At 36.7% G+C, this 13,018-nt stretch overlaps 1 protein-coding gene and 1 long non-coding RNA gene across 5 annotated transcripts in view; one reads left to right on the plus strand and one right to left on the minus strand.

Annotated features, from left to right (window-relative positions):
• CA10 (carbonic anhydrase 10) overlaps positions 1–13,018 on the plus strand; it is a 200,016-nt gene that overhangs the window by 41,785 nt on the left and 145,213 nt on the right. The gene's annotated exons all lie outside the window — the stretch shown is intronic.
• LOC137841750 (uncharacterized) overlaps positions 3,675–13,018 on the minus strand; it is a 31,502-nt gene continuing 22,158 nt past the window's right edge. The window contains exon 3 of the long non-coding RNA XR_011088717.1: positions 3,675–4,102. This is a non-coding gene — a long non-coding RNA (uncharacterized lncRNA). The remainder of the gene's footprint in view (positions 4,103–13,018) is intronic.

Genomic DNA, 13,018 nt, shown 5'->3' on the forward strand with positions numbered 1-13,018 from the left:
GTTGTCAGTTAAAGATAGCTTGAAGGAAATATATTTTGTATTAGATATTTTCTTTTCTTTTAAACTTCAATGATTCTGCAAAAATGGACTGTTTACAAATAACGTAACCAGAGAGGAAACTAAGTAGTGTTTTTTGTTTGTTTTATGGAAGTCAAATACAACAAAAAAGTAAAGCCAGTCTCACTTTTGAATTAATTGATACCATCTATTATTTTAAAACAGCAAGGAACATGTGAGTTGATTGCTTTTAACTTGGAAGACGAAAGGAAAATTATTGACAGTGGACACTTGATGGCCTCATTTTTAATACCAGATATGGCATCATTTACTCATCTTCTGACTTGAAACCAAATTACAGCATTGAGTTTCAGATCATTTTTATTACTTTCTCCCATGAGTAAGCAGCACTGTGCTTACTGAGACCATAAGAATCAACCTGAAAATTTGAGTCTTTATCTTAAAGATATAAAGTGGCTGGTTAGAGCGCAAATTAGACCTCAATGGTTTGATTTATCCCTGAACTTAAATATGAAAATCAATGGAATTTAGCATATTGGGATCTGGTTATGATTCTACATAATAGTATACCTTCACAAGGAAGTATAATACCATGTGATACAACCTGGCCTCCAGGTTTAGTCTACTTTTAGTCTTACTAAAAGAAAGGTTTTTTGGGTACTATGTCTGAATTGAATTCTGAATTTTCCAGATACAGGTTTAGTGCACTAGATTTTTCTGGCAAATCCTCCAATACTTGTGTTATGTAGTGGCTCACATTTTACTGTGAGATGAAACGTCTATTGGCAAGTCACTGATACCACTAAGAACAATGCCATAGTTCCTTATGGCAGAAGGTGTATTTAAAAACCTCAAGCTGTGTCTCTGAACTTTAGATTACACAAAGCTTTAAGCAAATATCAATACCATGAGTTGTTTTATGTATTTACCTGCTTTTAATACAAATCTGAATCTGCTTGCTTTCATGAATAGATGGAGAAATAATGAGAGATATTTGATTTGGGTGGTGATCTGCAATGTTCCCCTTCAATAACAATCACAGCAGCGGTAGAAAAATCAAAGCTGACATTAATTGTGAAGCTGTAAGTGTGAGAAATGGAATTTGTTTATTCATTTAAGAAATTGCTCCTGAACAAAAGTTTATATTTAACAGCATTTGGGACGTGCAGTAGGGGCACGTTGCTCAGCTTGTCAGCACTTTCATAGCAAGTTCCAGTGAGAACACACAAGGTGCTCATTCATCTGGCTGTAGCCCAGTGGTATTTTGTCTGTCCAGTAACTCTAAGTAATTAAGCAGGATTAAGGGCTTTGTCTTAAAAGCTTTGGTAGTGATCCTTCCCTGGGTTTGTCAACCAAGCTGAATCCTGAATTCTCATCTACCGTGTAAGCAGCACAAAACAAACTTCAAAGGCAAAAACCATTGTGGCTGATATGAACTCCCTGTTTGCTGACATTTCTGTTGGCAGTGGCTAGCCCTTACAAGGGCATGCCAACAAAGATGGTTGCATTAAATAGGAATATGGTCTTTTTTTTTTTTAAAGCTATATCCAACTTCTGCAGTGGCTTTCCAATCTGCACAGGAAATTTTCTTCTAATTGGTTCCTTATTTCAAGCTAGTTTTGAATTACCTACAAATATCCCAAGATGCTTTCTGAGAGACTGTTTCCTGAATTAACAATTGTGGTCAGCCTCAAACCAGGAAGAAAAACTGCCACTACAGCCTTCTGAATGGTGTTTTGTCCAGAGATGCAAAGGCTGACAGGCAATGAGGGGTTTTTGTAAGATCCCTTTCTGGTAGTAAGGCAAAAGGAAGGAAAGACAAGGATGAAAGGGAATAAAACAAGAGACTGATGAGTTAAGTATGTGTTAGTCACATTTCCTTGTTCAAACTACATTATAAAAACTGCGATAAACTATTTGGCCCAGTCATATCTGATTTCTTCCCTCATCTGTGGCCTGTGGACTTTTAACGTCACAGTGGTGGGTAGTGTAGGCAGGCAGAAGCAAAGAGAACCTTCTGTCTGTAGATGTTCTATGCTTGATAGTAATAAGTAGAATATTTCTCTATCAGAAGAAAGCAACTTCAGCTTTTTATCACTTTCTCCATTAGTTCTGCTTAGCAGTAAAGGAAGACTATACCAAAATATTGAGTCCATGCAGAGGAAGATATACAGGACCTCAAGGCATTACAGAGTTCTTCAGGGCATTCTATTGTGAACTAAGCACAGTAATGATCTCTGAAAATCTCAGATTTTAAATCTTGTTGTACTTGTGGTTGGACCACGGTTCTCTGCTGAAGTGATTTCCAATCCCTTTTCCCATCAACAGCCTAATTACCTTTCTTGGTTGCTTTTTTTTGTTGCTGTTGTTCCTCTCCTAATTTACAGTTAACATCCACAGAATGAAAATTGCATGTAACAGATGTGTCTCGGACTTTGCTTTATTATGCTGACAAGGACCAAATGATTCAAGTTGTCTGCCTGTCTATTTCTAGCCACAGTCAGGTACTGCAAAGGTCAAGCCTTCCCTTTATAACAAATACTGCACTGGATAGCCTGATGTATCTTGCTGTGTTACCAGCTGTCTCGTACTTCTCCTGCTGAATGAACCCGCAGGCTCCTTCTGCTAAGATACAAGCAATATCCCCCCTAATATGGAAGATTTTCAAGGCACTAATCTGCAGATCCTTGTCAATTACTGTATCTCACACTTTACTGTTGGGTCAGATGCCAATTTGGGGAAAAGTAACTCCAGTTACTTTTTGATGAAGTTGAAATGCCTCTTTCCTACTCTTTTGAAATTGTTCTATTTACCTTGCAGTGATACTAGTATGAGTTATAAGAAGAAAGAACAATTAAGATAAAGATCGTCACTGTACAGGACCTTAGACCTATCATCTAAAGTTTGGGGGTTTGCACTGAAACAATAAGGCTGATACTAGGAGTGTTTTCCTTAGGTTCTTTCTAAAAGCAAAGGAAGGAATTCTAAATATAAATACTGATATATAGAGGAAAAGGTTTACTGTATTCTTGACAAGCTGCTAAATATAAAAGCAGTAGTCCATGACTAAGTCATAACTGAAAGCTTGTAAATCCTTACTTTGTCTGAAGGATTGCTCAGAACAATTTTAAGTGCCAGTCAGCAAAGCTCCGGCACGTTGGTGCCGCTGAGTATATGTATTGTTACATTCAATAAGTTTCTCTTATCTTATGCCATGACAGGCTACTCTTTACACGGTAGTTGTAGTATCAGTAGTTAGTATCACCCTTTGGCAATAGGGGTTTGATGGTATCCATGTCCTAGAGAAGCAGAACTGAAGCACAAAGAAATCAGATAGAAGAATCAGTGGCTATTCAACCTCAGAGACCCAAAAAACTTCTCTAACTTAATAATCCAGTTTTCCTTATAGAGAAAGAAGTCGCTGAGAGTACCAAGAAACTATTTTTCTTTGTTCTTTTGTAATGGCACATAATTGGATTTAATCACAGAAGGGATACAGTGATGCATCTTAAGTTTGCTTAGGTAGTCCTAGAAAACTGTAGGGGGGTGGGGAAATAGAACTGGGAGGGATCATAGTTTAGCATGGAAACAGTTAATGAAATCCTCACCACTTCTCCTGTCATTATCCCACTTACAAAAACATTCTTGTAAAGCACTTTGATGAAGAGAAGTATATTTTAAGAGTTACAGTTTGCAAGTAACAATTAGGAATCCATCTCTTATTTTGGTGAGAATATTTACATCAGCTTATTACACGGTCTTCAGGGAGATTATTCCTGAGTGTTACATGGGTGATGAACCCAGCACCACTGAGGATTTCCTATTAATATAGCATGCCATTTTCAGTTTGTACATCTTATTAGTACAATTTAGTGTCATTGGGGTAGAATTTGCCAAGTCATACAGAGGAAAATAATACTAATTGCATACACGCACTTATCTATAACTAAAATAAACTTCTGTGGAATAAGATCACACCATTACACTGCATATGGTCTGTTGTAGCATGCTCTCTTGGTTACTTCTTATCAATGAAAGATTTATTGTTGCTCACAAAACTTCCTTGTCAAATCCAATCCCCTGCCTAAGGGAGAAAGAGGTCAAAAAGAAAAGGAAATGACACTTTCACCTAGAGGGAGATCTGTCATACCATATGCAAGTACTTTCTTTACAGACGGCTATGATTTAAATTGTAAATATGGAATCAGAGGACTGTAATATCATAGTACTTATTCAGTAGCCTGCAAGAGATTTATTTCCAAAAGCAGCGTGTGCATGTATGTATAGGATTACTCTTCAATTATGGGATTGCTATTGACTTGATACTCTAAAACCACTCATTTGTACTCAGTGAAAATTTCCTCCTCATGTAGCACCTCTCTAAAAAGGTCAGTTGTGAATTCACTGAACCGTGCATCCATCGAACAAATTCAGGAGAAAAATCCATGCTCATCATTTGCCGTGTCTGCCTGCCTAAGAGTATGGGCAATGATTATTTTGCGAAACTTTACTGCTGTTACTTACACACATTAAAATACAACTATCATATAACATCATGTCACCATGGTATTTGCGGATCCATGCTATTTGCAGTCACCACGACATTTCATATGTCTTAGAAAGAAATTCACCTTAAAACAGTCACCTACATAATGCATTTCCAGCTACCTGCTGACCCTTTTCAGAGCTGTAAATCGCATTAGAATTAATGACTCTGGCCAAAAAAAGGAAGCTTCCTTAATGTTATTGATTGTTTGTTGTTTTTTTTCAACAAGTGAAAATATTACTTAGAATTGCCACTTTTTGTTTTTTGAACAGAGTGTGGTTTTTTATTAGGGCACTTTTTCATTTCATATTTATAAAATGTACAAAAATGCATTAGTGTTTCTAGACCAAGCAGTCACCAACTTTATAGTCAGGACATAAACCCTGAAAATAACAGCATAACATCATAATGGGAAACCTGACAGGTCGTTAACTACAGCTGTGCAAATGGCACTGCTATAATTCACAAGTGCATGTAGACAACATCACAGCCTACAGCCTTCAGGATCTGGTGGAAAGAGAAAAATATTGAAATATGTGGCACAAATAACCAGGTCACGCTGGAAGTCGTTCACTTGACACCAGAACATATTGCTGATAGATGTTGGCCCCCAAAGGAGAAATTATTTTTTTTTAGGACCATCTTATGACCTCCCTTTAACTTATCTTCTGTATGTCTTTAATAACCAGGAGCTTCAGTTATGGGGATTTATGTGGAAAATGAAGATCTTTATAAAGATAAGTCATTTTACAAATATTAAATGAGTTGTAGGTAACAAAAAAGATAAGCTGAGTTCAAGGTAACAATATGCAGGCTCTGGGAGAACTAACCAACCAGTTGAGATGCCTGTTATCAGGCTAGTCTGCCTAGGGTCACCATGCCGTTGATTAGAAAAGAAAAAAGATGTTCCTGCAGGTCCTTTGGAGAAACCCGTGCCTTTTGGCTGCCTAACGTGAAGCAGTACAGCTGCCCCAACAGAGAAGCAACAGTAGCCAACTGGATTGGCACTGTGAATTTGGCATACCTACTTCATGCCCATTAGCAGATTTTGTATTTCAAAGACTCTTTTTAATAGAGTTGATGAAAGTTACATGATTACTTGCAGTTAAGTTTTGGCATTATCTCACAGTATGGCATAGCTTTAGTAGAAAGGAAGAGGAGGAAATGTGCAGGCCAAGCAGCAGCCAATTGCACAGCCACTATGTTTCAACTCAAAAACCCCAAAGTTGAGAAGCAGTAGCATTTAAACACTGGTACTTCAGTAAAAATCATCAGATGGTAAAAAGATGAAAGCTTTCTTCTTTGCTTGCAAGGAAGACTTTATGTTGTATTTATTTCAATAATGTCTCTGGAATCCAGGCATTATTAAAACAAACAAACAAGAAAAAAAAAACTATAATAGTTGGAAAGCAAGTCTTTGCCACAGTAGTCTGTACAAAAGCCAGCCACTGCTAGTTTTGAAAATTGTTTTTACTTATGTCTGAAAATAGCTCCCACTGAAACCAGTGGAATTTGCTTGTTGAGTCAAGTGCTCCATCCCTTTGATAAGGACATCAGAAATGAGTTTAAAATTCTAAAAATTTTAAAAATTATCAATATTTACAAGATTATATTCATTTTATGATAGCTATATTTAAGAAAAATCTCCCTCCAACTTTGTTACCTTGAGTGAAATTAACTTGTTTACGCAGCTGTGCAGTATGGTATCCACCTCTTTTTTTCCTAGTGTTTACACTGCAATTGCATTAATAATGTGCATTTTCAGGATATCACATTTTAATACTGTATCCTTTATTTCTTATGGGGAGAGAGGCCAAATGGAAGGAATAAACCTTTGTACTGGGGATCACACTAGTGGTACCGGAGCACTAACCATATAGGGTCAATAGGATGCTCAGATGTAGTTAAGGCTCTATCATGACCCAGCTGCCTTTCTACAGCATGCAGATATGAAGGATGGCTAATTCCCAGCTTTAGTGCCAATTTAGAACAGCGGGATTTAACTGTTCTGTATGACTCACAAGACATAGCATATAACATAGAAGAAAGCATCCCAGATGATGTAGTTAGGCTTTCTGAGCTGTATTTTCAACCAAGACTATGTAGGCCATGGCTGCAGAATACCCATTCACTATTGCATGTTAGGCCATTTCCCAGGAGCGAGTTCTGATTCCGTTTAGCTTTTCCTACCTAGTAGTTAGGCATCTTCAAATGGCTCTCTTCCTACTTTTAAATTAGGCTTTCTTAAAATAAAGAGGAAATAAATGACTGAAGTTTAATGGGATTTGGCTGAAACACTTACATTGCATGGCCTCACCAGGCTCTATTATCCAGATACTGACATCTTTAGAATTACCTGGTACTTTAATGTGCATTCTAAATTGGTTAACAAGAGTATAAATTAAAGTAATAGAGAAACTAATCTCTCAAGATTTTATTGCTCATTGTAATTTCATGTTTATAAGCATATTGCTTTGAGTCTGGACTTGTGGCTTTTTAATTCTAGAATTTAATGGTAAGAAGATGGTGCTTTACCCCAGAGCCTGGTGAAATCAGTGGAAGTCTTCCACTTGAACAGGCTCTGTCTCAGGCCAGTCACATTATTCTGGCAATTGCTTAGATATAACTTCCCAGTTAAGAATGCCATCCAGTGCAAATTCATTTTTAGATAGACTAAATTTTAAACATTGTATCCCAACTTGTTTTACAGTATTTTTCATAAAATTCCTATGCATAGTTTAAGTAAAATAATAGTTAAGAGGCCAAAAAGATAACAAAAAAATTAAGATACATTTACTGAGATGTGAAATGAGATGCGAATTGTGAGCAGAGACATGACTCTCTTCCTACGCATCTAACTCAATGCAAACACAGTGTTGGAATTGTGGGAAGGACTAAAGGGAAAGTAGTGATTAAAGGGGCAAAATTGCATTGAAATGAAAGAGATAAGGCTTTTTGCCTGTACTACTGATGCTCAGGTTTCTGCCTGCCTTACCATTGTTTCTCCTTTGTGCTGACTCTGTAACTACTCTTCTTAAAGCCTCATTTGAATTATTAGTACATTCAGGCAGGCACCAATACACAGTCAAGCAGGCATATAGAGCTACAAATACTTATTGAAGATAACAGAAATGTTCCCAGGTTGTTACATCAAGTCACGAGTATTTATGGCTATTTGTATCCATTAAACCTAATAAGCACTTAACATTTGTGTGGGTTTTGCATCAAAACTCTACCTAAATCACTACTAGGTTGCAAAGGTAAAGACATGAAGAAGCTCCAGAACATGAATATTAAAATACTGAAAAGTTACTCAGTTTCATAAGCAACACTTCTTGATTTAGAAAGTCCAGATTAAAACACAGGATAATTTTGTCTAACAGTTTTCAGTTTCAGAAGTGGTTTAGCAATCCCAGTGGCTTTTTAAGATTGATGGCCAGATCTAGAAACCCTATTTAAATGCTTTAAAATGCAAACAACTGGACAGGGGAAAGGAGCTAAGTAGGTAAGATGCACAGTCTCTCAAAGGCTCTGGGAATTTAGCATCCAACTTTCTTAGCCAAGAAGATATGATGATCCCAGTAGGCACCTACTGGATCATTCAGTGCCTGAAGACCGTCGTAATTCTCACTGCAGAGTTTCAAAGTATCTAAATCATCTTTAAGTGAGAATTTAGTCCCTGGAAGACTGTTCTCTATTCTTGTAGGGGTTGAGTGGTGTGAATAACTGAAGTATACATGTAAGTTAAATCCCTGCCCCTAAAACCCTGCCACATATTAAGTGGAAATACAGAGAAAGTTAAATGACTGCTATGCGGCAGCAAAGGCAGAAGAAATGGGTTCAAGTGAAAGGTATTCTTGTTTCTCAACTCCTTCTGGGAAGATTTCTGGTAAACTGTTCCTAATGCGCCCTTCAGGAAGCTGTTACTGAGATACTGGCATTTAATTTTCAATTTCCTGCTTGACCCTGTTCTGCAACATGAGCTTGCATTGGTTTTCATGCATAATGTACATAAAGACACATTCCAGCAGTTAATACATACTACTGTTGCTGGGCCATATATTTACAGCAAGGATTTTGTGGAGCGTGCTGTTCATAATTGGAGAAAGGGGGATTCTTAGTTGCAGACTCCTAAACACAAAGCTGTTGGAATAATGTTAGCTGGCTTTAATAAGGAAATATTTTCAAAACCATTTAACAGATGTATTTTTGCTTACCGATCACACACCTACAGTCACATTTCCTAAACTGCATTGAACTACAGAATGTTGCCCTCTGTGTTATATTTGCCTTTGCAGAGAAATAGCATGCTCAATCTTGCAACATGACCTGTCTGCAAACACTGTGTTTGAGGGATTGAGGTGTAAAAAGGGTTACTGGGTTGTTCTTTGCGTTCTGGATGATCCTAGCACTTTTATAAATAGAATAGTTGTCAAAAACCCTGCCATTTGCTGTCCCAGTATAGAGACAGTAAATGAAAGTTTTAGTCATACTTTTCTGTACAAAAGGAATAGCATAAGAACTTCTGTCTTTGTGTCCATAAAGGAAAGCTCCACTTCCCTCCAAATAGCCTGTTCTGTGGCTTGATGTATTTGGTTTTATATCCAGAATCCGCTGTCAGAAACAGTGCATTAGGCTGTCTAGCCCAGCGTATATTCTTCTATGATTATAAGGAGTTTTTACTGAATGTGACTTCTAAAATTTCCCCATACTGCAGCATTAAACATGCAGACAAATTTGTATTTTAGCAAAGCACTTTCCTTTTACAGCAAAACTGTAAGAAATAGGACTAGATTCAAGTGTCCTTATTCGGAGACTCTTTGAATTTGGTACATTTTGACTCCCTAACTGTCCTCCTTGCTTCCTGACAGCTATTTTCAGCGACCCCAAGATAACACTATACCCATAACTATTTAGAGTTAGGACAATCTCACAACGCCACGTTATTTTATATTCTCTCCTGTCCTGACACATTTTGCATGCAAGTAACTGTTAAACAGGTAGAAAATGTCATACGGTGAATGGACGTAATCCCAAATATATTTACAACTCCTCATTGGCTGCCTGAGATAGTATCCAAATTTATTCATTGACTGGAGTCTAAATTCACTATCAAGCTTAACAAAAATGATCAAATTTTAGTCTAACCTTACCATGAGCTCAGCTAGACTTTTTATCCTGAGAACCTCTGTTAGTGCCTGTTGCTTCAGCAGAGACATTAGCTAGTAGCTGGTGGTGCTCACAAACCTGCCCAGTCCAATAAATAAGCAGAAATAGCTGGTTTTTTAGGCATTGCACTAAGAAATGATCAATTTCTGCTTCTTTTTTTATTCCTCTTAAACAGCCAAAAACTCCAACCAGCCAGTGCCCAGTGCAAGCCAAGGAGATGATCACGATATTAAATTTCACTAAACTCTTAACAAGAGTTTAAGTTGTTCGATTCATGCTGATAATTAGGTGTTTTTTTCAAGTCCCATCTCAGAATTACTCTACTACGTGGCTCTGCAGTTGGCGTGCATATAGACACGCACGTGTGCATGTATATCGATGCATATATGTATATAATTCAAACATTTCTAACATTTATCACTGAGGTGCTTGACATACACAACATTTATCTGTAGCATTCCTTATATAAGATCTGCAGCTGTGTAACAATAGCAGAAAACACATCTATGATAGAAATTTAATCCAGTAGTTGAACAGCAGATGTAAATTATACTATAAAATGAGGGTTAGTTCTGTGGAATTTTATGTGGAGATGAATAAATTGCTCCTTGAATGCTAAGTGGCATCTTTGCATGAAGATGAACAAATAAATTATCATGGTTTTATTTCTTTTAAGAATTGTAACAACTATTGAGATGCAAAACTTTTCCCATCTCTGTCCTGTCAAGAATCAGTCGCCATATCTATGCAATTTTTTGTTGTAATTGTTTTACATTTTCAGGGAATATTTTCCTGAAATGATTTGGGCTTTTAAAATTTTGTTTTCTATAAATAAGCCACAGGAAATCAGGATGATATGATAATGTGATGAGTATTTAATTCTACATTAATGTCAGCCAAGCAATAGCTGGCAAAAGCCTATTGTCTTATTTGCAGATGCAAAAAGATAGGTCCATATTGGAAATTTCTGATGCCTGTTCAGAGCTTTTAGTCTACTTGTTTTTAATTATTTCCCAATAATTCTTACTCCAGATTTGTTTTTTTTTTCCTCCAGTTTCATTGCTCTCAGGTACCAGACTGTGTGATGCACAACCACAATTGCCTTTATGTACCTTCAAAATGCTCCTACTATTTTAGAATAGCTTGTACACTGCCATTTGTAAACAATTTAGAGCACTGAATCCAAAACAATGTTTTCAGCAATAGTTGTAATTCAGGATTTGGACTGATTTTAAATTTCAAACGTAGATTGTTGAACCTTCAACTGACAAACCAGCCCAATTTCACATTCATATACAAAAGTACACGCCGACTTTAAGATGAACACTATAAGAACTTCTGTACATGTTTCTAATGAGAGCAGAGATCAAATACACATGCCAGTTGCTGTTGATTTATGAATCTGGTTTAGAAGTAATGGATGAAATTACAATATTCTATCATTGGAAGCAGTTGAGCAAAATATTTTTTCACTCAGTTGAAATTAAATTACTCCATATGTTTTTAACAACAGAAAATCCATTTGGTGATGTCTAAAGGAGGGCCCACTGAATTAAGAGTATAAATGCAAGTGTTCTGTAAACAGTGAACTTGAGAGACTTTGAGAGGAAGCTGACAATGACAGATGATTTTTTAAAAAATGATAACAAATGAGGAAGAAAAGATCATAATGATCAAAGATGAAGCACACTAATTTTTAAAGACTATCTTCTCTGGGATTTTGTGGTAGACAAGATTTCCAGGGAGAGACATTGAAATAGACTAGTACTGAATCTACTACTGCAATTAATTCATTTGATAAAAGATCATAGGAATTTGGGTATTTATATCCCACATCTATAAACTAACCACTATTGCAGTGCTCCTGTGCAGACACAATGGAGAGCTAATAGGGCTAATCAGAAAAGGAAAGATTTTCTTGTAACATTTTGGTTACAGAAACTGCATATCCATATTGTGCAAATGAAAGCAAAAGGGAGAGACTTAACCACTTTCATTTTGATTTAGCAATGCAAGTTAGCATGCACTTAATCTAAGATCCTTTCCAGCTACTCTGTCTAAAGTTAGGAATGGGCTTGTAGGAGGACCAACAACCCACCATTAAGTTTAAGAACGTCAAGAGCAGACTTCGCTCTGACTGCTAGGTCCATGAGCAATAGTTTTATGCAAAATGGGGTTTTGCTTTGACTGAAATAAATGGGAATTTTATTTAGTAAAAACAGTAGGCCCAGAATTTAACTTTAACAAAACTGGCAGCTAAATCCAAGAACATATGTCCAATTTACTGTGTGGGCAAGGCATTTCTACAGAAGTCTAAAAATAAGTTGTTGTGTATGTTTTCTGAAGGTGGGAGTGACCTTCTGGAGATACTTGAGCTTTTAGGAATCATCTTCTACAGGAAATGAATCACCTACTGAGTTCACCGTGTTCTGTAGGTATTTCTTGTTCTAAATTTAGAGGCTGTGGGACTAAGTCTCTTCTCAGTTTTTTTACCTCATATTTGCCCTGGCATAACAGGTGTGGGGAATAATCTGTTTTTGGAGAATTCCTTTTGGATCCTACCACAACCAAAATAATAGTAATGAGATACAGAAGTAAAAATAGATAAGTGAAAATGACTATCCTCTTGTTTTTAGGTGGGCATAATATATAAATACGTTAGACTAGTATGTAGCTCCCATTCTAATCTCCATTTTCAAGCTGATTATAAATGCTTTATTAAAATAGGTTAGTTCCCTGTTTTGAAAGCATCCCAAAGCATCTTTGACCAAAAGAATTATGTTTTGAACTTATATTTAAACCAGCTATCTTCTTATATTTGAGGTTTTCAGATACCCTTTTGTTTCTCTACTCTACATGGTATTGCCATTCAGTAGCAAAAGAGAGTATTGGAAGTGCTTAAGGAATGTCGCGATATTTAAGCTACCTCTGATAGAAGCCTGTATATACAATTACAGTGATGTCAAAATTATCAGCAGTGTTTTTGCACTGTCATGGCCTGATCACAAGACAGTACAGTTCTTAGTGTGTGGCCTCTTGCCCTTCTGCTACTGACTTAGAAACTAATTTGTAGATACTGCTGCTAATCAGCTAATCAACTTTGTAGATATTGCAGTTAATCAACTAGTTAAAGCCTTGTCACTTAGACCAGGCCCTCTGCTGGTTTATGCTAATAAGACTTCTGAGCAACTTTGTTCAAAGCAAAGAAAGGAGAAAACGTGCAGCTTAGTTATGAAAAAGTTTGTGTCCTGTTAGTTCAATGAGAAATCAACAGTATTAAATGTG

This window comes from Anas acuta, chromosome 18 (genome assembly GCF_963932015.1).
Source record: "Anas acuta chromosome 18, bAnaAcu1.1, whole genome shotgun sequence".
NCBI lineage: Eukaryota > Metazoa > Chordata > Aves > Anseriformes > Anatidae > Anas > Anas acuta.